General features: G+C 33.5%; 1 long non-coding RNA gene across 1 annotated transcript; it reads left to right on the top strand.

Moving 5' to 3' along the window:
• On the top strand, positions 1–26,895 carry LOC138703401 (uncharacterized). The gene is made up of 3 exons (XR_011333150.1): positions 1–17,972; positions 19,776–19,877; positions 24,195–26,895. It is a non-coding gene; the product is annotated as an uncharacterized lncRNA (long non-coding RNA).
• Positions 26,896–27,694: the final 799 nt, after the last annotated feature.

Below are 27,694 nucleotides of genomic sequence, written 5' to 3'. Positions count from 1 at the left end.
TGTCCTCAAGTATATTTTATATGTAATTTCATGGAGGAAACATCCGTAGTCGATTTTACACTCAATTAAATTATTATATAGTAGTAAGAGAGATTGTTGATGTGCTCTCCACCATTTTCTTGATATATGCTTTATTATATTTACACACTGTAATACTTTGATCTTAGTATGTAAAATTTTCCAGTTCAGTCTTGCATAAAAATCATCCCCAAAAATGTGTAGTGTGCAACTTGTTGTATCCGTCCTGAAGACATGATTGAAGCTGGTTAGTAGTAAATTTTATCAGCTCCTGGACTGGATTTAGTAGAATGTATTGGTATATTGGCCGATAATTCATTAAAGGTTATAGGTTGATTGATGTCAACATTGTTGGGTGCAGGTATTTGTTCTCAGATTGGGGCAACAAAGTCAGGAGCAAGTATCTTCAGAAAATCTTCTATCCAGGTTATATCTGGATTTTCATTATTAGAGGGGGCTGTTTTCCTACTGTACCATTTAATATTTTGCCATATAGAAGATATCTTTGACGTTATGTTCAAATTATTAAAGTAATTGATCCAAAAAATCCTTTCAGCATTCTTTACAATACGTTTTGCTTGAGCTGCAGTCTTTTTAACCTTAATATAATTGTCTTGCGTCATATTCTTTTTATAGTTGTGAAGAGCTAATCTTTTCATAGCTATTGCTCTTGAGCACGTTGTATTCCACCATATTGGTCTAAATTTATTATAATGTGAGAGAACGGATTTTGAAGGGATGGAATGTGTCAAGATATTTAATGATAATGTTTGTCAGGTAATTATGATATAGGTTACGATCATTGCTGATAGGGTAGGTATGGATATAATCTTCAATATATGCAGTAAATAGGGCCCGGTTAATATTTTTTATTCTTATTCTATGCATAAAATGTATTGATGTCATATTCACTTGTTCCCGATTAATAATGATAGGGAAGTGGTCACTATGTATATTGTCTGGGAATACTGCCCATGAAAGTAATGGTCTAATATCGCTGGAACATAATGTAAGATCAGGTGCAGTTGGTTGTTGATGAGGTGGATTGAGTCTTGTAGTTTGACTGATGTTTAAATATATAATTTCAGTGTTCTGTATATAATCATATAATATTTCACCTTCTCTTGTATTATCTGGCGATCCCCAAGATGTATGATGAATATTGAAATCTCAGAGAATTATGAAGGGTGCCATAATATAACTAAGAAGGTTAGTCCAGAATTGTCTGATTATACGGTATGCAGGTGAAATGTAAATGCCTACTATAGTAATTTCTTTGATATGAATAATAATAAATTGTGGTCCCTTAGGTTGATTATTTTGCGATATTTTTACAATATGATACATCAGATCCTTTTTTATTAGTATACCGTCAATCCTGTCATTCCTGATATTATTATACATCGACAGATTTAGCCTTTTATCTGGCGTTAACCAAGTTTCTAGTACTATAGCAATATTGATGTGGTTATTCAGTAAAAATTGATGAAATTCTAATTTTTTATTAGTAATACTGCACGCATCCCATTGGACAATTTTAATGAAGTAATATCTGGTGGCAAACGTTTATTTCCTTGCATATTACTGTCTATACCGGAATCCTGTTTTACTTTTGGTTTATTAGTGTTTGCTTCCTTGATTCCCACTTTTCCTGTATTTGGGGTTGATCTTGAGAAAGTTCTTTTCTTGCCTTAGCAGGTGTAGGTTGGATTGACAATGTTTCTATCTCTTGACATTTTTGTTCTTGGCTGGGGTGCGTATGTTGATCATAATTTTGAGTGTGTTGGTTAGATTTTTCTTTTTTGATTGCGACTTGAGGTTTTGCAGCAGGGGAGGATCTTTTATGTGATATAGATGGTGATGAAGTGTTTTTTTTTATAAATGATTAGTATCATGATATTCTAATACTGGAAAACCTTCAGTAGTCTTATTCAGGGCACTAATTGCGCTGTATGAATTGGGACATGTTAATAGTTGCTTGGCTTCTAGTCTCGGAATTCTGTTTTCTGCCATTTTCTCTTTAATTCTTTTCTTAGATTCAAAAACTATGCAAGCTTTATGAGTGAATTTATGTTCTAGCCTGCAGTTTGCGCATTTAGGTTTACTATTCTTGCATTTGTTTTCCGAATGATTCTCACTACATATAGCACAGATGGTGGTGTTTCGACAGACTTTTCCATGATGTCCAAATTTTTGACAATTTCTGCATTGTCGTACCGGAAAGATATACCTCTCTATAGAAAATCTGGTGTGGAAGAAGTATACTGCCTCTGGAAGAAATTGCGACTGAAAAGTTATCTTAATGGTTTGTGTAGGAATATACACTAGTTGCAAATATTATTTTCATAGTATTTCCTATTAAATCTTTGGATAGCTATAATAGGGACTGGCAATTCCATATGCTCCAGGATTTTTTTATCACTGTGCGATTGGTGTACCCCTCTAATCACTCCTGTTGTTCGTGTTTTGTAATAAGGAATGTAAACTTGATAACTCTTGTTTGCCCATAGATCTACAGTGAAACCTCTCATGTACGGACTTCGAAGGGACGTAACAATCTGTCCGCATCTGGGAGGTGTCCTTTATTGGGACAATCTAACAGTAAATTTATAATATGCATTATGTATCCCTTCACACTTTAAATGAAATGTATTACTGTAGTTTAATTCCAAATACAATATAGGGTAGATGCGCCATCTGTGGCCACTTTTAGTATTATTTTTAAGTTTATTTCCTGAAATCAATAAATGGGACACTATAATCCCAAACTTTCTTGAGGTATGTGTTAATTAATATGTTCACTATGAACTGTGTTCGGGCCTATTAGCATAGCTCAAAAACAAATGCATACACTTACACAAAAACTTTTATAAATGTTTACAATTTTCACCATTTGTGGCCACATAAACCCCATGTTTGGCCACCCGCTTGTACCATATGTGGCCATTTTTGTTTTTGCCATAAAATTACCACAATCTTTCATTTCCATAAATTTAACAAGTTAAGGGATAAATTACTGTAATATGACTTTACAAATGAGCAAATGTTTTGGAACAGACAAATCTTAAATACAAATAACATACCATATTAAGCTTACTAAATAAACAGAAAAATCACTCCACATTCAAACCTTCAAAGCCTTCAGAGAAAATGAAGCATATTACATGGTCATCTTTTCCTTGGAATTTGGGAAGAGGGAAGACTCTTTCTATTTGTTCATTATCATTTATAGGCCATTTAAATTTATTCGCCCCAACTCGTCTAGCAAATTTCACAAGCCATCCATCAGCATATTTTTCTTGTATTAAATCTACAAATCTTCGGACACTTTTCTTGTGCCTAAATGCAACAAGTATCCAATCATTTACTTCAGCCTCTTTGGCATCAACATTGGTATTTCATCTGATGAAATAGCAATGTCACTTTCGGATGTGGTTATTTCATCTTCCACCTTTCTTTGATTTTTAGTTTTTGTTCCTTCGGACACTTTCTTAGTACGTAACGATCCGTGAAAGCGTTCCAACAGCATCCAGTCCAGTTTCAATCCCATAGCAGATGCCCAACTAGCGCATGCGCATAAGATAGTACACGAACTGTACATGAACTGAGCCATGAACCACTTGTTGGAACAAACCTACTATTAACACGTGGCATCGACAATGACGTCATGTCGTATTAACCAATAACTGTCAGTGAGTTAGATGCTGTTGTGGAAGGAGGTTGATATTCAGTGAAGAGTGTTTCGATTGCCATTTAAATTATTTCACAAGTGTTAAAAGAGTGTACCAAACAATTAAGAAACATCCTATCCAACCTTTTTTATATATTTCTTTATGTGCACAAAATGCATTATAATATATAGGTCATTTTTTGGTAATGTTATGCTGATGGTCCAAACCCCACACCTGTATGATCCTTGGCTGATGAGATAAGTGCTAGCCTTGAAGATAATTTATAATCACAGCAACCCTTGTTTTATGAATTTACTGTTCATATCACTTCGACTATATACTGATTCCTATGTTTCATTTTTAAGATTTGTTTCGAAATTATTTCATGATTCCCAGTTTATATTTCTGAATCTCACTTTAGTTGCTTTTTTTTATGTAGGTATGTACCATACAGTCTTTCATAATTTCTTTGGTTAGTATAAGAAATAAAAGGTACCTTCAAATAATATAAACACTAATGAAAAATACAGAGAAAGGTTTGTTTTGAAACATAATTTATTTTACTTTTACTTTAGAATCTTAGAAGAATTTCACATGCAGTTAATCTAGAAGTTTCAGAAGCTGGGAATAAACGTAATTCTTTCTACTCCTTACAACTGAATCATGGCTCTGATCACCATATCATGGTTTGAAATAATATAATTGTTTGTACGTTGACGGTTAATTCAATTCATTCCTAAATATATTTATGCATCATTGGAACTCTATATTTCCTGTAAGAAGAACCAAAATTAGTAACTTCAAAATTGTAGGGCATATCTCGTAGGGTACATTAGGTGGCGAACTCCTCTCCCTATTCCCTAAGAAATTAACTATTTTCCATACTGCAAATTGGAGTAAACTCGACTGCTGAGGTAAACTTGAAAATAAAAAAGAGGATGATTTAAACCTTAATATGATAGACACTGAATATATTTATAAAGTTAATTATTTTTTCCATTTCTTAAGAACCAGTAACCTATTTCCTTTATTATTTTGAGTCACAAATACTGCTGATATTATGGTTTAATTTCTTTTATGGCAAGTTTACCGCATTTTACATTACATTTCCAGTTTTCACACATAGGCTTAATTTTAACTCATCCTGCGTAGTACGTAATTTACACGTACTTACTTTTAATGTGACGTAGGTGAGAACAAATAAATGAACACACAATTTTGTTGAAAAAACTTTAACTTCAATTAACTCAGAAAATGTACTTTTATTTTCAATAAATAATCACTGGAAACTGTAAAATCAACACCAATAACAGTCATGCAAATTATTACAGAAAAGATTGCCATTTTATATTAAATTTAAAAAGGCTCTTTATTTCTTGAGAACTTAATACATCTGCCACATGAATCTACACCTTACAATTGCAAACACATCTGCACATTTTTAGTTCTTGGCACCTTCTGCGAAGCCTAACAATTTCTGAAGATTTGTTTCGACATTGTTTTTTTAGTTTATTAATCACATCAGTAAAACTAAAATCTGTTTGTATGGAAGCAACACATGCGTCTGAGAAAGTTTTTTTCGGAAACTCGAGTGAAGCTGTTTTCATTTTCAATTTGTTCTGATATTGTGGTCTTAATTTTCTTGCATTCACTGTCATATGTCCTATTTGGGAGCTTTCGTTTGTTGTAAATAAGGGTGGTGCATTAGGTATGTCAAATGACGTGGATACAGCATTCCACACAAGTTTCTTTCTCTCAGCATTCATGAACATACACTCTTCAAAATGAATTGAACATAGTGTTACATTGTTGAACAAATCTATGCTTTTGTTCATTAAATCTGATCTTCTAAGATTTATCAGCCATTTTCTACTCCTGAAAGAACAAACAAAATAAAGATAAGAAGGACAAGTAAAGACAAATAATCTGTGTTACTTTAAATAAAAATATACACCAATTCTACATGTATTTCCATATATATTGAAACTGTCCTTCCTGACATACAAATAGTTAACTGATAACTAATAAATGTTTTATAGAACACAATATGTAGGCTACCTACAATCTGGATTATTGGTTATGACTGAGTTATGATTTTCAGATATACACTTACCTCTCTTGGTCTTTAGGGAATCTGAAGAACGACAAATTCGGATATTTAAACCTGTTGTTACAGCAATTTACAGAACTGCACACATTGCCTTTATTCCGACGCATGATTAAAACGTTATTATAACATCTCGAATCCTGTAAAAACACGTGCTGACTGTATCAACCCTACGACCAGTGCCTTGCCTGTTGCTTGGACGCTATTGTCGCGAATGTCTGCAAAAAAAAAGTGTTGAAGTTGCACGACTGTATGTATTAGACTGTGACTATGCTATGTGAAAGTGTTATAACTCTAAAAATGTCCTAGTGGGACATAAATGCACATACAGTATAACAGTTGTAAAGTTATCCTATTTAGTCTATTTTTCAATTGGAAAGTGTTATATTTTATGTTGTAACAGTTTTTATTCTCAACTTCAAACATTGTTGCTAAAAGCAATGTTCCATTTTGATTTGTAACACTTTCGCATTGAAAATATCTGTGCTTCAAGTTTAGAGTTTGCACACCTGATAATGGTAGTATAATGCTGGCTATATTTTTTAAAAACAATGTTGTTATTAATTTTGTCTTCACCATCGACATTGTATTGAAAGTATTGAAACATTAATCATCGTGAATGTTCTTATACATCAGTATTTAATTCATTTCATCTTTCATTTTATATCTCTAAGAATGATCCATGTTGTGCATATACTGCATACAAGAATAATACAGAAACAGAGAAATTAAACCTACAAGAAAGTTATAATAAACATTGTTATTTTTGGCATGAGAGCTTGGCCAAAAGAGGTTCAAATGAGATTGGCACATGCCTCTATAAATTTCTTACTTCTTTGCCCAACACAGTAAAACAAACCAGGTAATTTTGTTTTCAGACAATTGTGTTCGGCAAAACAAGAACAAATTCATTGCCTCATTACTTTTGTACTGTGTAATTAACCTGAGTCATATTAATGTTATAACACAGAAATTTTTAATCACAGGCATACCCAGAAAGAAATGACTCTATGCATTCTGCTATTGAACGAGGAGTGGGAGCGGAGGAAAGAGTACTTAAAGGAGGACCTATATTACTCCAAATGCAATGGGTACCAGTACTGAAATTGGCCAAGCAAAAAGGCAATATATACAAAGTCAATGAATTAAATACACAGAAATCTTAGATTTGAAAGACTTAACGCAACAAATGAGAGATAATTTTTCCAGAAATGAAAATGGTCACTATGTAAAATGGTCTAATATGAAGATCGTGGAGGTCAGAAAACAGGATTCTTTCTCCTTCTATAAGCTACTCCTATGAAAAAGATGATTTCGAAAAAATAATTATTCAACAAAGAAGGAAGGGCAAGTTTTCTGTAGCAATACTAAAGCCATTTTTATAAAAAGTTTGAAAGTTTTCAATGATGTTGAAGAAAATAGTACTACATTTGACTAACAACCAAACAAATGCTTTTTCTCACTACAAGATGCAAGTTATTTATTATTATTGTTGTAATCATCCTGATTGGTGTAATTTATTTCTTATTGCAGCAGTCATCCTGATACCAACCAATTTCATTTTGTGTTTCTAAATCTATATTTGACATATTTTTCCATTGTACTATCTAAATTTATTACAATCATGTAAGGGAAAACCTTTTGCAAGTAATAAAATATTATGTAATACAGAAGTTTTGTCTGTATATTTTAATGCGAAATTGTTATAAGTCAAGAAAATGTCACATACAAGTTACATAAAACAAATACCAACAAAATTAATAGTTTAATAAACTTCTATGACAATAATGAATGTATGTACTAATTTTCATTGTTGTGTTATGATTCTCTGATTTACCATCCACAATGGAAAACTTTAAATGGCTCTATTGAAAAATCTCTATTTTTGAGTTGTAACAGTCTCGTTCTGAGCCATTGACATAATTCTTCAAACGATCCCATCAACATAAACATGCAGCCTTCTGTATGATGATACACAGATTAACATACCAATGAACAATGGCAATTATGTTGAACTGAATACAATAAGACATATCGCATAAGACAATGGTTACAATTTTAATAGTAGGAGGACATAGACCACAAGCGATCCTTGATGATCCACACTGGATATACACGACAGTTGGTTGTCAGCCTTCCTTTATAGCTCGAATTATCTTTTACTTGTGGTTGTCACGTTCTTGATTATCTTATCTTCTATAATATACACGTTAATAAATAGGCAAAACATAATACACGAGAATGCATAACATTAACATATCACAATATCAACACACACAAAATTGCAGCTCCATTCAGAACACTAAAATAGGCTACAAGATAGCATAGAAAACAAATAACACAATACAGAAATGTCTGAGAAATCACATCAGTCATTGTAAAATAGGATTCCTAATCATGACTCATAATATATGAATGCAAGCATCTATTAATTTCCCAGATTTCAATACAGGAAGAGGAAATCTAACCTAGCTTTTAATATTTGGGTAGGGGCACATATCCTCCAGAACAGATGCATACAATTTATGTATACAACAAAACTATTCAGTCATGAATATATCTGCAATTGAATCACGTTTTGCAGTCCCTTCATTGGATGGTCTGTCATTTTTCCTCTAGCACACTGTCTACAGTATCAGGATTCTTCTGGTAGCCCGTCACCTAATTCAATGCAAAAATTGTGCAGAATATAGGCTGCATAGACAACTCTTCCCATTGCATCCACCTTCGACTTATCCAAATGTTTCAGCCTTCTGAATCTATTCTTCAACAGATCTATGGCTTGCTCTACAATTACTCGCACACAAGAGAGCCTATGATTAAATCTTTTTTGTTTCTGTGTTAAATGACCATTATCCTTGTATGGACTGAGGATGAATGTCTCCCTTTTGTAGGCACAATCATCTAACAATTGATAGTCATACGGAATTGCATACAACAAAACTATTCAGTCATGAATATATCTGCAATTGAATCACGTTTTGCAGTCCCTTCATTGGATGGTCTGTCATTTTTCCTCTAGCACACTGTCTACAGTATCAGGATTCTTCTGGTAGCTCGTCACCTAAATGCAAATGCAAAAATTGTGCAGAATACAGGCTGCATAGACAACTTTTCCCATTGTATCCACCTTCGACTTATCCAAATATTTCAGCCTTCTGAATCTATTTTTCAACAGATCTATGGCTTGCTCTACAATTACTCGCACACAAGAGAGCCTATGATTAAATCTTTTTTGTTTCTGTGTTAAATGACCATTATCTTTGTATGGACTGAGGATGAATGTCTCCATTTTGTAGGCACAATCATCTAACAATTGATAGTCGTACGGAACTGCATACAACAAAACTATTCAGTCATGAGTATATCTGCAATTGAATCACGTTTTGCAGTCCCTTCATCGGATGGTCTGTCATTTTTCCTCTAGCACACTGTCTACAGTATCAGGATTCTTCTGGTAGCTCGTCACCTAAATGCAAATGCAAAAATTGTGCAGAATACAGGCTGCATAGACAACTTTTCCCATTGCATCCACCTTCGACTTATCCAAATATTTCAGTCTTCTGAATCTATTCTTGAACAGATCTATGGCTTGCTCTACAATTACTCGCACACAAGGGAGACTATGATTAAATCTTTTTTGTTTCTGTGTTAAATGACCATTATCCTTGTATGGACTGAGGATGAATGTCTCCATTTTGTAGGCACAATCATCTAACAATTGATAGTCATATGGAACTGGTCATCACTTTTTAATTTCTAATGCAGTGTTGATCTCTTCCACATCTGGGCATCATTAATTAACCCAGGCCAGCCACAAAAAAAAAAATGGTAAATTTCTTATCTGCATCACAAACAACTTGTAACAGAATTAAATGAAATCCCTTTCTATTGTAATAACTCGCTTTGTCACATTTGAGTGCTGGTATTGAAATGTGTGTCCCATCTGTGCATCCAATTACACCTGGAAATGCTTTATTGGGCCTCAGTGATTCAAATTTGCTAACTGTTCTTGTAGCATTATTTCCTTCTGGAAATTAAATATATCTTGAGCCTAGGTATTGCACAGCAAATATAAACTGCATCAATTTATTGTGAGCATTATTCTTTGCCATTATTACCCAACTTGGACCTTTCAATAATGACTCTTTTGGCAGGGGAAAATTTTAAATTCCATTTTCCTGGAGGTTTAATAAGCTGCGAAATTGCTTCTTTCCAATTGCCATTGTCCAAGTCATGACCTAAACGTAGTACATTACCATGCTGGCAGAAAATGTCCAAGTACTCTTGAGACTGTATGATGGTATTTTTTCTCCTTACAACCTTCTCATTCTGCCAAACACATGATCAGGCAGAATATAAGAGTGGCCAACAACAGGCAAAATGAGCTGAATTTTCTTTATATTAGCAGCAGCCTTTTGTGTCAGCCAGTAAGATAATATTCCAATCATTGTTTGATTTTAGTTCTGTCCTCCACAACCATCAAACATTATACGAATGGTGTGGAGGCCATCTAAATTATTATTCATCAGTGCACGATAAACACATGACACTATTTCATTAGAGCTCTTAGGAAAATCAGCTTCTGTCCAGGTGTAGATAGACACATTTTCTATTGTTGAGTACTGGTTCTATTGTTGTGAACTAGATGGCATCTGTAGATGTATTACTGATTTGTTATAAATAAGATTTTGATGGTGAATGAAGCCAGTGATATTCAGGGATGTTGTGGTTCGAATTTCCTGGCATTTGCCTTACTATTGAGGGAAAACCCTGAAAACCTCAACCAGGAAATTCAACCCAGGCCCTCTATGTAAGAGACCAGCATGTTGACCCCTACATCACAGAGGTAGTCAAAGTTTCTTTTGTCACTGAATTTGTATAATTCCTTATTGCCAATTTTAGCTCATCAATATTGTTTTAGGGTTGTCTTGATATACTGTCGATTTAGCAGCACTCCAAAAGAAATAATCGGGCGGAGTCAGATCAGGGAATCTCGGAAGCCATAGTCCTTGCGAAATTATCCTCTCTCCGAAAATGCCTCCTAACAAGTTCATCGACACATGAGATGTGTGAGCTGTAGCATTATCCTGTTGAAAACATTTAGCAGCTCTTCTTCATTTAACTGTCCAATAAAAGGAAACAGAATATTGGAACAGTAAACTTCAGAATTGACGGTCTCATTAAAAAATATTGAGCCAATAATTCCCAATTGGGATATAGCACACCACACTCCTATTTTCTCTGGATGCGGTTCGTTTTCTTTTGCAGCATGCAGACCAAATTCTGGTATTTTGGGAATTAATGTAACCCAACAGGTGAAACCAGACTTCATCTGTTAAAATGTCCTATCCAACACTTAAACACTATGGTGCCAGATCATCCTCTGGAACCATTTGCAATAATGAATATGTTTCTCGTGGTTGACAGGTTTTAATTCATGCTCCACCATCACTTGTAAGGATACAAATTAAGTTCTTGTTTCACTGCTTTATGTGCCGAAGTATACAAAATGTTTGTCTGTTGAGCGAGTTTCCTCAGTGATTTTGTTGGACTTTTAAGCATCCTATCAGAGATATCTAAAAGCTTATCTTCTGTTAACACGGGGGGGGGGGGGGGGCTGCCACTCCTCGCAGCATCTTGTACAGAACCGGTCTCGCGAAATTTATTTATCAAATGGTAGATAGTATCCCGATACGTTAATTTGGAGTTTGGAAACTGCTCTAAAAATTGTTGTTGAACTTTCGCCGTGTATTGTCTGCCTTCTCTAAACACATTCTTCACTAGAAAAACACGTTCTATCGTGAACATTTCAACTCTATCACAACACACATCTTACACTCTAGAAGACAGTCTCCACCGAAGGTTATCTGCAACCCTTGTCACAATGGGGAGGTTGAGACTATAAACTTCCTTGACCTTGGCCGAGTCTTAAGAGCATTACCAACTGCTTTTCAGGTGCTTGACTGCTATTCTACTTCCGGTACTGTTGAGGGACTAAAAGAACACTGTACTATTATGTGCACAAGAAACATTTCCTGTTACCTTGTTTTTGCAGTGGGATGCAGATGGACTCTTCAGAAGATGAACTGCCATTTTCAATATCGCTGCCCTCGGCATCACTTTCACTATCATTGTTGAAGTTAATTGATATTCGATCAATTACACCTGGAACTACTCCATCCTCTTCTCAATATTCTGCTTCTAAAGTGGCGACAGAAACCTGCCCAATCTTGCTGTGTTACCTCCTATATTGTATTCTTCATTGTTTTATGCAGTTTTGTTAAAGACAAATCTGGTGTAACATTCGTGTCCCTTACATTTCTCTTGATTTTGGACCATGCGAGTTCAATGGCATTTAAATCACATATATATGGAGGAAGACGTATCATAACATGTCCACTACCTGACAACATCCTATACGTCTTCTCTGGTTTTAGTGGAAGAATCAGTTTATAAAGGTCGTTCTCACTCATTGTCTCATTGCATTCGACTCTTTTCTTTCCCCTTTGAGGCCATAGAGTGATGGCACTTTATCAACCTGAATACAATGGTATGGTGCATTGTCCAAAACTACAACAGAATTTGGTTGAAGATTTGGCATAATTTGATTAACTACCCACTTTTGAAAATTGACGCTATTCATTTGCCATGATAGTCTCCTGTTGTAGAGCCAGCTTCGTATATTAGTTCTGCACTGGCAAGAGAACCACTTGCGCCCCCGGCATGTAATATGATCAGTCTGTTCCCTGAATTCATATTGTCCTGAATTCCCATTACGTCATCACTTTGCCAACATCTTCATTGAGTTAAATTGCTATCGACCCATGTCTCGTTTACATATACAATTTCAAGTTCTTCTTCTCAATACTTCAGTTATTCATTTTAAGCAGATAGTTTGCCCTGCAGTGAATAATATCCGGTCTTTGTACCAAGATTTTTCGTTTTGACTGGCATTTCCTCCATCTAAACCCCATGTTTTCACAACTCTGTTCAATAATTTTCTGTCTCAAGGAAAATTGATTTTTTTTTAATCAAAAGTTTAGATATTGTCAGCACTCTTTCTTGAATATAGAAGTCTCGTATTGTATTTCTTATAACACAATTGTTGAAGTCGTCTACATGCAACATATTACGAGACATTATTCGTCTCTTTTTTCCTGGTGATTTCAGAAGTCTATCCAGACTGTTTTCTTTTCTTATCTTATGTTCCTTCCTAATCTTCTTTATCGTACTATATCCTACTCCAGTATATTCGGCCACTCTTTCAGTTGATTTATTTAAGGGAATCCTAAAATGTTTTTGCACTCTTTCCTCATCGCATTTCTCTATGATGTTAGCTAATATTTCTCTTGCCTCACTCTGAATAGTTGTGTTTGCCTTTCTGTTGGCCATACTAAACGAAAGTGTTTAAGACTATCGTTATTGCTAATATCACTGCTCTTATCACCTCGCACTATTACTCCTATACTATAGCTATACACATCCAGTATTATTTTATCACTACACTGTGCTGTACTAATCCTACACTAAATATAAGTACTACACTTAATTGCACAGAAATAATTACTGTATAAGGAAGTTCTGAATCGAACAACATAAAGAATAAACTCAAGTTGACTCCACTCTCGCACTATGTATTCAGAGTCTGTCAATGTCATAGTAAGGCCACCCCCATCCCGAACCTTTAGTACCTACCATCTTCCCCGCAGTTGCGGCAGACCTTTCACAGACGGACATAGTTACTTGCACATTATTATGGCTTTTCAGGTGTGGTAAGTAATATGTGATTCTTACATTTTTCCTAAAATCTCCTGACCTGCACCTTTTTGCTGAGGAGTTTGCACCTATGCCTGGCGCAAAATGTAGTTATCTTGTGTCACTTTGTCGGGTAGTTCATAGAGAACCTGATGGGCCCTCCTTACATCTTATAGAGTCAGCTCCCTGCACCTGAATGTTGAAGCTTTTTGTTCACAACAAGGGCGATTGGGGAAAGCATGAGCTGAATATCTGTAATAAAAATAAATAATTATTATGCTGTGAATGAAATGCTGTCTATGTTTGACTATTATTTTACTCAAACGTTCATTGTCAGCTTGTGAATATAATGGCATTATTTTAATCTTTTTGTTACTGTACAGAATCCAAAATTTAAATGAACAGAAAAACTAACTCTTTCATTTGGCAACATTCCACTTTCACTTGGCAGGATTTGCAAGTTTCTTTCTTCCTTTACCTTTCGTGACTTCAAGAACAGGAGTGATTGCTCCCATTTCCATATTAATAGACTAAAAACTTTAAGGCAGACAATATGCAGAAAATATTGTACACATAGGAGCTACTACTGCCAATTATACAATCTGTAAAGAAGGGATAAGGGGAAATTTAGCAAAGAGAAGAAATGTTACCATGAATGCACAGAGATTTAAACCTCAATGGACTTAGAACCATCAAAAGAGAAGGAAAGAGATTAGCTTGGTTTTGGTACAGTATTTGATGCTCAGACATAAATTGTCCATGAATATACTCAATTTTGGTTCAGGATCGTATGTTGGATATACCAGCATTTTGCTTCTGAAATGCGTGTGGACATGCAGACTTTTTTGCTGCAGTAGGCCTACATATTTTTTTTAATTAAGTTTATGGTGGAACAATACAGTTTTGCTTCAGTTTCATATTGTCATTGAGGCCCGGTATTATAAACGCACTTTAAGTCTTACATTCAGTTTAAACACAAGTTTTTTGTTCCATTTTATAAACCTTAACCTCCAGTTAAACTTGAGTTAACTTGAGTGGCAGTCATCTGCCATCTAAGCTGCAGTTGAAGTCTCAACAGTGTAAAATGGTGGCTCCCATTAAACAAATGAATTTCACCGATGTTTTTGAGTTTTTCGAAATAGAATACCAACTTTGAGATAAATAGAATACCCACTTTGAGATATGGAATGAATATGAGTTTTTAAACAGGTTCTCAGACTTTCGAAACAGACAGTCCTAACCTTGTTTCGAAAAATTGAAAATCAGATAAAACATGCAACAGAAAGGTGAGAAAGTGCAAAAAAAAAAAAGTGTTTTAAGCTTTGAATTGAAAGATTTGAATAGATAAACATTTTTCTTTTAATTTCAGAAATCATTCCGTTGAGCCTCTTCATCAGTTATTTGTTGCACTGTGTTTTTTTTTTTTTTTTTCCTCTGGTAAGCATGCTGATAAGTTGATAACATTGGGTAATTTTGGAGATATCCATAAGTTCACTGTATCCATTGTATGGTGTGTGGCAGAAGTAATATTTTTTCCTTTCTTCACTCTCATTAAATTTTTTATACATTTTATTCATTTGGTTCATATTTCTACATTATATATAGTCACATTTATTTCATGTCTCTTAGTATTTCAGTATTAACGATTTTTCAGAAACATGTAATTTGTTCCGAGGTACATAGTCATAACGTACCTGGTAACAGGGGTATATGTACTTAGAGACGGAATATTTTTTCTTTATAGCAACAATAAAAACCACATTTGTTACACAAAAACTAATTCAAAATTACACCGTACAAGATACGATTTAAAAGTATAGTAAAAATACAAAATATATGCCATACAAGTTGGATTTGTCACATACATATTCAAGTTAATCTGTCTTAAATCAAAACCATGAAAGGAAACTGGAAAAACATACTTTGTCGAGGATCTGGCCGAGGAACCAGGGGAGGTCTGTGGTTCGGGAAGTTTGAACACAATATCATTTACTATGACATCATAGATATCAGCACTTTCTGAAAAAGTGAAGCATTCTGTGCCAGTGGATTTTGATTTTTCAAATATCGAACCCTGAAATCTCAATCATTTTTCTGTGATATTTTACCAAGAAAATACTTACAGGTTTTCTCTCTGCTTGATTAACACAAAATCTCCTTCATTAACATCATCACTACTAAGTTCCTGAAATCTATCATTGGCTGATAAGAATATTTCTTCATGGAGATCAGGAAAACTTGCAGTAGATTCATCATTAAGAGTCAGGTCAATGTTGTCCACATCAGAGTCAGTATCACATTCATATAACTTCCTTTTTGTTCCCTATGTATTGTTGGCTGCCTTCACTTGCTTTCGTCCCTTTGCTTTCTCTCTGTTCTTAGTCCTCTACTGTTTCTGTTCTTCTATTGCTGTCTTTTCTGGTGTATCTGTGAGATTGCGAGCTTTCCCAAATCTTCGTCTGTTTTTTACTTTTGCGTTTGTTTTATTAGCAGTATTGCTCTGTAAATCTGTACCTGAAGGAAGAGGTCTAATTATTGCCTCTGGAGTTGTTCTTGAAGGTAGAGGTTTACTGACTGAAGGACTTCTAGAACTGGCTTTATCTGTTGAGGCATTTTCTGGAGGTCATCATTCTGGGGTATTATGGCTGAAGGTTCACTCTCATTGCAATCCATCTCAGGTTCCTCATTAACTGATGCAGAATTGTCTGACTGTTCATGACTTTTGAAATGTATCAACTCGTCATGTTGAAAGATGTCTGGGTTCACAGAGTACAGACCTGTGACTTCAAATCCTCGTGTTATGTGAATCTATATCAGTACTTGCAGGTTTATGGGTTTATTATTTTCAGTAACACTTAAATTCGAAGAGGTGCACTCATTACGTGTGACAAGTGGCACATAGTATGTTGGACATTGTGCCACTATCACACATTTGTGACACAGTGCATGAAGGTTGGTCACTAAAGGGAAACTAAGAGGTAGAACAAACAGAGAGGATTCAATCCGGCATTGGAACTCAAATCCGGTGTGGCTTAGTGAATAAAGTGTCTGTACTTAGAGCTGAAAACCTGGGTTTGGGTCCTGGTGCCAGAGAAAATTTTTCTCTGCTCCACCTATCCTTCATATGATAATGCAGAATTCCTGCACAGAAATATTATACGTACTTCGATACATCACAGTAATATACCAGTAGTTATTTGTAAGGTCTTTGATTAAAATGCACTTGCCATTGAATTTGATCATGGGCATAACATTTTATTTAAATGTGTAATTCAGAAATGGACAAAAGACCGGATGATACAATAACATGTTTCAGAAGTCATCTGTAAAACACAGGCAAGTCACAAAATTTATGAAAGGTTAATGTTACTCAAGGTTGGGATCTAGAAATTGTCTTCTATACACCTCTGATATAATTTTTTTTTTTAAATAAAACAGTACAAAATTTAAACATCTTCACCTTGAATATAGACCAGGCCTGTTCTTACCAGATTATTTGTTTACTTCTGTGAGCATGTTGGATTGGTTTACGTCCATCTGATCCTCAGACTTTTTTTTAATTGAAAGGAATCGGGAAGGAAATGGTTGTGACTTATTTTAGGTACTGTTTCAGCACTTGCTGGAATGATTGAGGAAAATTATTAACATTTTATTATTATTATTATTATTATTATTATTATTATTATTATTATTATTATTATTATTATATTGAATTATTTAAACATTTCTAAATTTTCAACAATATGACGTAAGGCTATGCAAAAAAAAATTATAATCTATAAATCACTTCAACTCATTCAGCTGCCTGTAAATTTACAGCACTAACTTACTGATTAAGGAATAACACTAGTTTACGAAGATGTTGTGTTATCTTAACATTTCCATATGAATTGTAACATTAAAAGAACTCGCCATATGGACTCCAATACTTGAGGAATGAGTTGACTCATTAGCATAATATTGGTTCTGATCACTTCCGGGTTTGCATGGGAGGGGGGGGGGGGATTAAATCTGAAACAAGAACATCAGTTATTGATACATGTACACACAAACTGTGACAGTGTATGGCATACAAATAAATAATTTAGAAATTGTAATATGATCAACAGAGCTACACTTTAACACAGATCAACAGATATGCTTATTTTCTCTCAAATTCCCTTACGCGATAAAAGTGAAAAGAAAAAGTACATTGAACCAGTGCTGAGGGCTTTTATTTCCCTTTCCAATAAAAACCTCACTAGATTGCCTTGCCACATCCTTCTCTGTGCACCAAACTCTCAAAGAGATAACACAGAACTGCCAGACTCAACTGCATCTTTCAACACTGGACTACAAGCAAAGAACTTGAGATGGTGAACACAGCCTACTGCATACACGACTTCTACATACGATTCCTGCTTACTGCCTCTCGTGAGGTAAGTGACCAGGTCCACAATGGAGTAAGTTTGATTCAAGAATGGTGTAATATATATTTATTTATTTATTTATTTATCTATTTATTTATTTATTTATTTATTTATTTCCGAAGACATTCTGAGCAAAAAATGGCATAAATAAACATGTGTCCTAATCTCAATATTTTCAGATTTATACTAATTGAAGTTATTAGTAAAATACCATTCTTTTTTAATTGTAAGAGTAATTAATATTACAAATAGAAAATGAATTATTCAGAAGTATCATTTAATTGGCTAGTGTTCTGATGCCAAAAATGTGTTGTTAACTGCTTTGTACAGATTTTGTTTTTCAATTTTTAACTAAAAATTACATTATTCTTATGCACTTGTCACAAAAATTGTTACAAATCATATGACTTTAGGAACTTGATTATTTACAGTTTAATTATGCATTCTAATGTACAGTCTTGAAGAATTTACAAGAGCAGCGTGATTTGTAACAATTGTTGTGATAAATGCGTAAGAAAATGTAATTTTGTAGTTAAAAATCGGAAAAACATTTTGTACGAAGCAACTATGGAATTTACAACACATTTATAACTTCAGAATACTAGGTAATTAAAGAAATGATACTCCTGAATACAGTAGTTCATTCTTTATCTGTAATATTCTTTTACCCTTAAAACTCAAGAATAATGGTATTTTATAAACAACTTCAAATTAGTGTAGCTCTGAAAATATTGAGATTAGGACAAATATTTATATGACGTTCTTGCTCAGAATTTCTTAGAAAATAAGCTCTGTAAATGACGGTAAATCCTTGTGAATCACCCTATATATATATATATATATATATATATATAGGGTGATATATATGTGGGACAAGTGAGAAAGTTACTTTATGGGCGCGCCTCGTGTGTGTGTGTGTGTGTGTGTGTGTGTGTATGTGCGCGTGCGTGCGTGCGTTTTTTTTTCTCATTATTTTTGCATTTGTGCTTTTCGTATTTGTATCTGTAATTTTACTTCTATTTCTTATTTTCGTCTTCTCTCTGCAATTGTTTCTTGTATATGTCTATTTTTATTCTGGTGGTGTGGTAGAGAAGGCCATCGGCCTTAACTCTCCCAGATTAAATCAATAAATAATAATTGATTAGTGTAAACAACAAAGGTTTGTAAGAGCCGTTTTTATCATTTTTAAGTAGTTGATAAATCAGGTTGTATGCATGAAGCTTACGAAAGTCATATGTTGAAATTCGAAGTGAAAGTAGGCCCTAGTAATGTATGCAATCACAGATGTCACCAGTAGCATATGATTTGGATGGAGAAAAATGTCTCTCCTGAAAAAATTTGTTCTTTGCACACAACAACTTTTGTTGTTTATAATCCCCAATTTTAAATGGCATTGTACGAAAGTACTGGTATTGTTATATTTTACTTAATGACAGTGTAAATATATTATTATTTTTTATTACCAAGAAGGAACTGTGTGATTGCATTGATTTTGATTGTACACTGTAAGTTTAGTTTTGCTAATAAAATTGTAGAGGACTAGAGGTGTGCTTCAAGATTCTGTATTACATTCTGAAGCAACTCAATCATACGGAACAAATTTCGTATGTACTTTCAGCAGTTGTTGGACTGTCAAACACTTTACATTGTTCCATGGATTGCGGTGTAGATTTCCGATTAATCTGTTTAGCATGATGAAATAAATAATTGCTTTTACTTTCTCTTTTTGTGTGTTTAAATTTCTTAGAACGAAAATAAAGTAACAAGGTTTGGAAACTGAGAGTTATGCTGGGTAATGTGATTTTTTTCCAGAATGAGCAAAAGGGACTCGCAGTATGCCCAAATGTCTCCAACTGGACGAAGAGTTAAAAACTCTCACTGTGCAGCCACATGGACGGAGATAAAGAGTAACAGGTAAGTACGCTGTGATATGTCAGGTAAAAATATTTTATTAGAATGGCAATCGGAAGTTCATTTACAATGCAGCTGACGAATCGGTAGTGGAAGTCCTTTGCATTGTAACTAATAATATTTAGCCTGCCATTATTGTTGTTATTAGTTTATTTATTTTAGTTACTTATTCATACACTGTACTTGTTTGTACATATCTATTTCCCTGTCTCTCTGTCTAATTTATTCATCCATCTAATTTTCGCACAACTATAATATTATTATGGTCCAGTTACGAAGATTGTGCTAGCTGAGTCTTCTGTAAATAATTTGAGGAGGGCTTAAAATTGTTCTGTCTAATCCATTCAGCCTATTCCTTCAATGGCTCAGAATTCCGTAGTATTATATTTCTATTTTGAGGTCCATACATTTCAACAGATTTCAGCTTTCTTCTTTGTTGTTTTTTCTCCCCCCCCCCATAACTACACAAATTGACACATCCTGACATTTTTATTACGTAGACCTGCTGTGATGTCTGATTTATTTGCTGCTATTTTCCTGTCCCGAAAATTTTGCTGTAGTATAGTGCAGTGAAGTGTTCTGTCATTGTAACTTCAGGAACCTGTAGATACCAACGTTCAACTACTGTTTCTAATTTTTTATTGAACATTTCATAATGTATTAGTTTACATACATTGTTGTGTTTAACAAAGTAATCATATGTTACCAGTCTAGAGCATCCTGATACTGTCTCCATGCAATAATCTACACAGACTTTCTGCGTCTTTCTGAATTTGTTTCCTCTCATATTTTGTATTCTGTACCTTGTCTTTTACTGCATTAAAGGAGGAGATGGGTGAAATTTCTTACTTCTGTAGTTTTCGAGCTAGATGTTCATTTTTGGCACACATATTTTATATATATATATATATATATATATATATATATATATACTACAAGTTTTCATGCATGTCACCCAGATATTTTTGGAGTTATGCCCTTTTTCTAAAATAATTGGGGCATAATTTCAAAATCTACCTCTGTACAAATTTTAAGTACAGTTTATATGATTTAGAAAAAAATTACAATATCTCTGATGTACCTAGAAAGCACTAAGCATCATATTTTAGAAATATATCCTTAGAATAGGGAAAAAAATTATTATTTTGTCAAAAGTTATTTTTTTAATTTTCTAGTACCTATTGTTATATAAATTATTTTTAATTTGAAAAGTAATTAACATATAAAAAATCTGATATTCTGATTTGTTAACCATACTTTATAGAACATACAGTAAAAATGTTATGTTCTTGGCATCAAAATTGTAATAGCCTTTACACTTCAAACCTGACGAAATGTGCTGAAAAAAAGTGTGCGAAAACAGCTTGTAAAATTTTCATGGAATTGAAGTTCAAAGTGGAATCATTTATATATTGCGTAATTTTTATGCTTTCAAGCGCCGCAGAGTATTGAAACTTGCTCAACATATAAATAAGAGATTGCTGATTCATTTTTACAAGGAAACGAAAATGCGATTTTTGACTGGAAATGACCAAAATTTCACCCGTCGCCCCCCTTAATTAGCTTTTCCCTCTCACCCTTTAATCATCATTTTATAGTCATTTACTATTTTCAATCTTATGTGTTGTAAGTACTGCCCATGCAGTAATTTATTTTTCCATGTAGTTAGTGCAAATGTTTAGTGAACTGTCCAAAGACAGGTCTGAACCTCACAAGTGACATCAACAAGACACCACTCATGAGGCAACTATGCCAGGAAATAATAGGATAGGGTGGCCAGTTCCTTTCCCCACTCCATTGCATACATCGCTGACTAGCTACATATTACACTTAGACTTCAGATGCATACAATGTTCTTCCTCTGACATAATATCATCAAGTGAAATATATTGTCTGATAATAGATGTACATATCAGCCAGAACCTCAATCAGAGTAGTAGTGCAAATATCATTTTTAATTTCTTTTAAATTTATTATTATTATTATTATTATTATTATTATTGTTATTATTATTATTATTATTATTATTATTATTATTATTATTATTATTATTATTATATTTGCCATCATTATCATCATCGACTAAAAATGAAATTGTGACTCACTTTTACTATGCACGGACGCGAAGTCTATTGCACTTACTCTTAAAATGCACAAGAAGTACATTAATTTATTTAGATTTATTATTTATATAGAGAAATGTATGCTTTCTATACCCATTACATTCATTCTCTTCATTTTTCCAGTTACTACATAGATTTTGCTGAAGAGTTATATTTTAAGAAGTGACCTCTAATAAGAGTATTCAGAATGTGCAGAGTTTAATTTCCTTAACCAGTTTCACATGGCAGTTTCATTTTCATGATGGTGCTGTTACTTTATCATCAATAATAGTAATAGTTGATAATAATTGGGTTTAATAGATGTACTTATAACTTAGGTTTACTTTTGTTTATAGTAGGCATTATTATAGCATAGTTTTTACTTATAGTCCTAGGTTCATTGCATTTATTTATTTATAGTTAGAATTAAATTTACGTTTATTTAATTTTTTTATTGCCGTAATTATTGTAAATTTTATTAACATAATTATTGTAATGTTATTATTGTTATATCACTGCCACGGTGTATACCCAATTGTAGTGTTAATACATACATACATACATACATACAATAAACTCTTGAAAATAAGTGTGCCTATGAAGTGAATAAAGCAGAGATAACGTCCGATTTTTTTTTAGATTACTTTGATCTGTGTAGCTTCCTGTAATAGTTCGCATTCTCTTATTTATTGTTCGCGTTTTTAGATTAGATTAGATCAGTGGCGAAGCTCCTAAGAGCTCTTGAGGCTTAGCATATCCAACAAATTTGAGTTATTATACATAGTAACAGTAGTCCTATAAGTTCGTAATAACGATGTATTGTAACACTTGGTTTCACTCCGATCTTTCCATATATTAAGTTCATTGTTGGCAGTCATTCTAGGATTGAGAATTCTGTGCGAAAGACTTGTGGCAGAAGCCTCTGTAAATGTATGGCTACGACCTTGACTTGCAAGCTTGAAGGGTACTGGGTAGGGGTTATCGATTTTCTGCAGCTCTCAAACAGTGCGAAATGTGGCTAACCTTAACATCACAATAATATATATTGGTGTTCTGTGAATGTGCTACACTGTTGAGTGTTAATTTAATCAAAAGTGGAAGCATGTGTGTGTTACATATTAATTTTGTATAAAATGGCTCATACTGAGAGAACATTGAGGTCATTATTTGTAGAATTAAAAAAGAAATCGTTTTCAAGTGGGATGTATGAAAAGAAAAGGTGCTTACAAAGATAGGAGGTTGACACCACATTTACTTATTAAAATAGTGGATGGAGGAAGACAAATAGAATGTATCAATTTTCATGGTATAAGAAATATCCTAGGCTAACATGGTGCTCTGAGACAAATGAATTATATTGTTATACCTGTATTCTGTTTTGGGGTGAAAATGATTGGTCATCATCTTCTTGTGGAGTCTCTATCAAAAAAAAAATTGATAGAAAAGCTGAGAAACATCTGCTGTGTAAAAAAGATATGAAATAAGCAGATATTTTGAGCTTACCCAGAATTATAACTTTGCTTCGCCACTGGATTAGATAAGATTAGTTTTTTATTAACTGTTGGAATTACAAGCATTCATGGCATTATCAGTACACAAGAAAAATGACATATAATATGTAATATAATACAATACAACTTAAATCTAAGTAACCTAACCATGAAAAATTACAGTTTTTTTAATTAAACATTGAAAGTGAAAACATTATCAGGAATGAATTACACAAGGTATTACAATATTAGAATGATGTAAAATGCTGCTGACACCAACTTCAGCTACCAAGTCCATCAGAGAGCATTCAATTCGACCTTCTAAACACCTGATATCCCTATTGAATGCACAGCAATTGTAGCACACATTTCTTCCAATCTCAATCGTGTATGACACTGTCCCATCCAGTCTTTATGTTTCCTCTTTCCAACCTTGACTTCAATCGGGGACATAAAACAATCAAGAAGAGAATGTTAATTGCTAAAACTTTAGATTTGTAAATTGATTTATGGAAAAGGCATGTGTCAGTAAAATGTTCTTTACCTTTTTTTTGTTTTATTTTTTCATGTTAAGTTCTTTGATATTTTGTGGAAGTTTATGGTATAAATTGCTGTCTCTATATGATATATTGTTAATGTTGGTGTAGCTATAGAACTAAAGCCAACATTACTTTTCAAGAGTTTTCTTTAAAATTTGCTGAATTATTGAAAATTGTGTGTGATTTCAGATGTCCAGTGGGAAATGCGAGAGGCTCATCCTCCTCTGGAATATTTCTGCGTACTACATATCCAGGAAGCAGTTGATGTTACTTATCAATTAGATGTGCTTCAATTTACCACTGCTCCATTCACATGAGTCATCAGCGTTCAGTGCCTTCAAATTAATCAAATTGTGGAGTATTAGGATATGGAAGATGTAGGCCTACATGTTGATTTTCATATTTGCATTCTTCCATTGAAGACGTGTACATATCTTATTTGTATGCGAGTGACTTGTAGTGAGAGCAAACAAACACTGAACATTTCATAAATATTGTTCATACCCACTGTGCTGATGTTCTACTCAACACAGCATTTACAGAAAAAGCAAATCTTATGTGTATAAATGGAGTTAAATGTGTTTGAGATTTCTGTCTTTGACTTATTTGAGACAGTTAAAATTGTAGGAAAAAAGATGGGATGGTAGATTTATTTTCTGTGCTTGGGGAAGCATATAATGTGTAAAGTTGACAGTATAAATTAAAAAGGTATTGTCTGGTTTTTCACCCATCAATTGAAACATTTCACTATGTCATTTTCGTTTGGGACACCTGATTAGTGAAACTTCAATTGCAATGTGTATGTCGTTAATTCTTTAATTTCGAACTGTTATTCATATAGAAATTTGTAAACAATTACATAAAACATATTCAAAAAAGGTGTGGTCTAGACTTTTTCTATTCCTGATGTGAAAAAAAAAAAACTTGCAGCATTTTGAAGGTTTGTATCTATTTTCATCTTCAGACTGACAAAGGGATGAGAATGGTATCCTACTTGTTAGGGCAGTTACAAATACAGTGTGTTCGTAGCCCGGCCGGACCACTAAAACATTCAAATTTGAAAATTGTACTTTCAATAATGTTCCTTTTAAAATTATTCATGTATTTTTTATTTCATCATCCTTAATTAAAAGTTTTCTTGTTTATTTCATCATCCTTAATTAAAACTTTCCTAACACTTGTTTATATTATTTAGGTTATGTTATAATGGTCTGGCTGAGCTACGAACACACTGTAGTTAAATCCATGTCAATGACAAAGATAGATTTAACCTACGAAGTGATTTTTAGTTTCTGTTTACACCAGTAGTAGAAAATGTCCACGTTACACCAGTTCTTAATAATCTACCATTGCTTCCTCCATCAACTATAATGATACATAAAACACATACTTCGCATTGTGAAAGGACTTAACATATTTAGAGTTTATTATAAAATATAAATATCAGTATCAGAATTAAATAATTCAATGTGATTAATGTGTGTTGCCTCATGTTTCTGCTGCTATTGAGGAATTGTGTCGTATTAACCTCTGTTACCAAATTATTTTCGATTGATCCTGCTATATTCCGAGATTTCAATAAAGAAAATCTAGATTTTTTCCCTGTAACTGGCAAATAAAGATTAATAGTGAGTAAATGCTGTATTTTCAAGTATTTATCACCTGAATTAAATTGCTTCTAACTAAAATTGCTTGGTTTGGTTAACCATGGAATAGAACAGTTATGGAGTAAGAAATGTCCATGATTTAGTAACTTCTCTTTCAAGGAGCATGCTGCAATCACGTGATAGTTACATACATCAGTTATCGTTTACACGCACTGACAATTTGTATAAATTGGTTTGTACCAGTACTTGGCAGTGAGTTGGCACATATTAACTCTGTTGTGGGACATCAGGTGAGAAATACATAACTTGTATGTTACATCTATTAGGGCATTCATCTCTAGATATTTCTATAATCAATCTGCAGCCACTTAATGGCTATTTATCTAGTTGTCTTTGTTGCAATGGTTGGTTACATCAGTTTATATAATCAGCTATCTTAGTAATTGACGTAAGTGCATGTACTAGGTTGCAGAAATGAATCTAATCCATGTGACATGCTTAGCACATGGGTTACATCACATTGCTGAAGAGATACGTACTCTCTTTCCATCTGTTAACAAAGTGATTTCAAGCGGGAAAAAAGTCTTTCTAAAAGCACCAGCTCGTGTACAGTTGTACAAAGATCGTCTGCCTGACGTTTCTCTTCTGCTGGAACCTATTCTCACAAGATGGGGAACTTGGTTGTCTGCAGTGAAGACTGGAGAACTGTAATCAAGTGAAAGATGTAGTTACAAGTATTGATGATAGTCGTACTGCATGTGTTCATGAAGCAAAGTGTGCATTTGAATGTGAAACTATATATCAAGATATCAATTTCATCCATGTACATTATTCGTCACTTTCAAAGGCTATTAAGGGTCTAGAAACTTGTGGTGCACCCCTACACGAGTCTCTTCAGTTGATTGACAACACAATTTCTTCTTTAAATGCCGTCCCCGGTGAAAGTGGGAAAAAAATTGTGAATAAACTAAGTGCGGTGTTGGACTCAAACCCAGGACTGAAAAATATCCAATCAATTAACAAGTATATAAGTGTAATCAAACAATTTTTGCCAGAGGAGTATTCGGAGCAGTCACTACCAGTGTATAAGTATTGTCCTATCACGTCTGTTGATGTGAAACAATCATTTTCAGCTTATAAACTAATTTTGTCCGACAATAGGAAATCTTTAACTCTTGAAAACATTGAGAAACTCTTGGTAACATACTGTGATTCGTCATTTTTGCAAGGAATGAAACATGTATATCATTGCATTAAAATAAAATAATTCCTTTGGTTAGTGCATATTGTTTTGTTTTTAGTGCATATTTTCAACATTTTTAGTGCATATTTGCATGCATATTTTAAGTATTTTCAGTGCATATATATAACCGGGCCCTACTTATAATAAAATAAAATAAAAATTGCTTAAACTTCTAAAAATAAGTAAATAAAAATATGAAACTAATATCTAAATCAAATTTTACTTCTTCGTTGAAATTAAAATATTCAAACGCCATCATACTGCAATAAGCATCTCAAAAAGGCTTCGCTAATAATAATTATTTCCAACAGAATCACTTTCAGAAAAACCATAACATACAGAAATAAAAAAAAAAAGGGAACAAAAGGTCATGATAATATAAATAACAACATAAAAATTATCATGAATAACTCAAAATAAAATAATTTGGAAGTAGATAAATTCAGAAATGAAGAAAATTAGGCTATAGATTGAATTTTATATCCTGGAATTTTCATGACACAAACTTCCAAGGGGATAATAAGATCACCCACATGAATGTGAATTCCATGTTAAAGGGACACTCAACTTAAAAATTGGAGAAAAAGTGTCATAGAAATGAAAAATTAAATTTCTACACTAATTTAAGAATTCTTCCCCTATTCATTGAGAAGTCACAGTCAAATGCACAAAGCCAAAAAATAAAAAACGATAATTAAAAGTGATATTTCAATTAATGATTGATTAAAAATTGAAATATTTTTTATTTTGAAAAGTATTGGATCTAATGAACTGAGATTTTGCATGTTAGTTTCCATGTGTATATTAAACTTTTTCTCCAAATTTGAAAAAGATTGGTC

Source organism: Periplaneta americana, chromosome 7, assembly GCF_040183065.1.
Source record: "Periplaneta americana isolate PAMFEO1 chromosome 7, P.americana_PAMFEO1_priV1, whole genome shotgun sequence".
Taxonomy (NCBI): Eukaryota; Metazoa; Arthropoda; class Insecta; order Blattodea; family Blattidae; genus Periplaneta; species Periplaneta americana.
The sequence above is the reverse complement of the archived record's forward strand: the minus strand, read 5'-3'. Positions and strand labels throughout refer to the sequence as shown.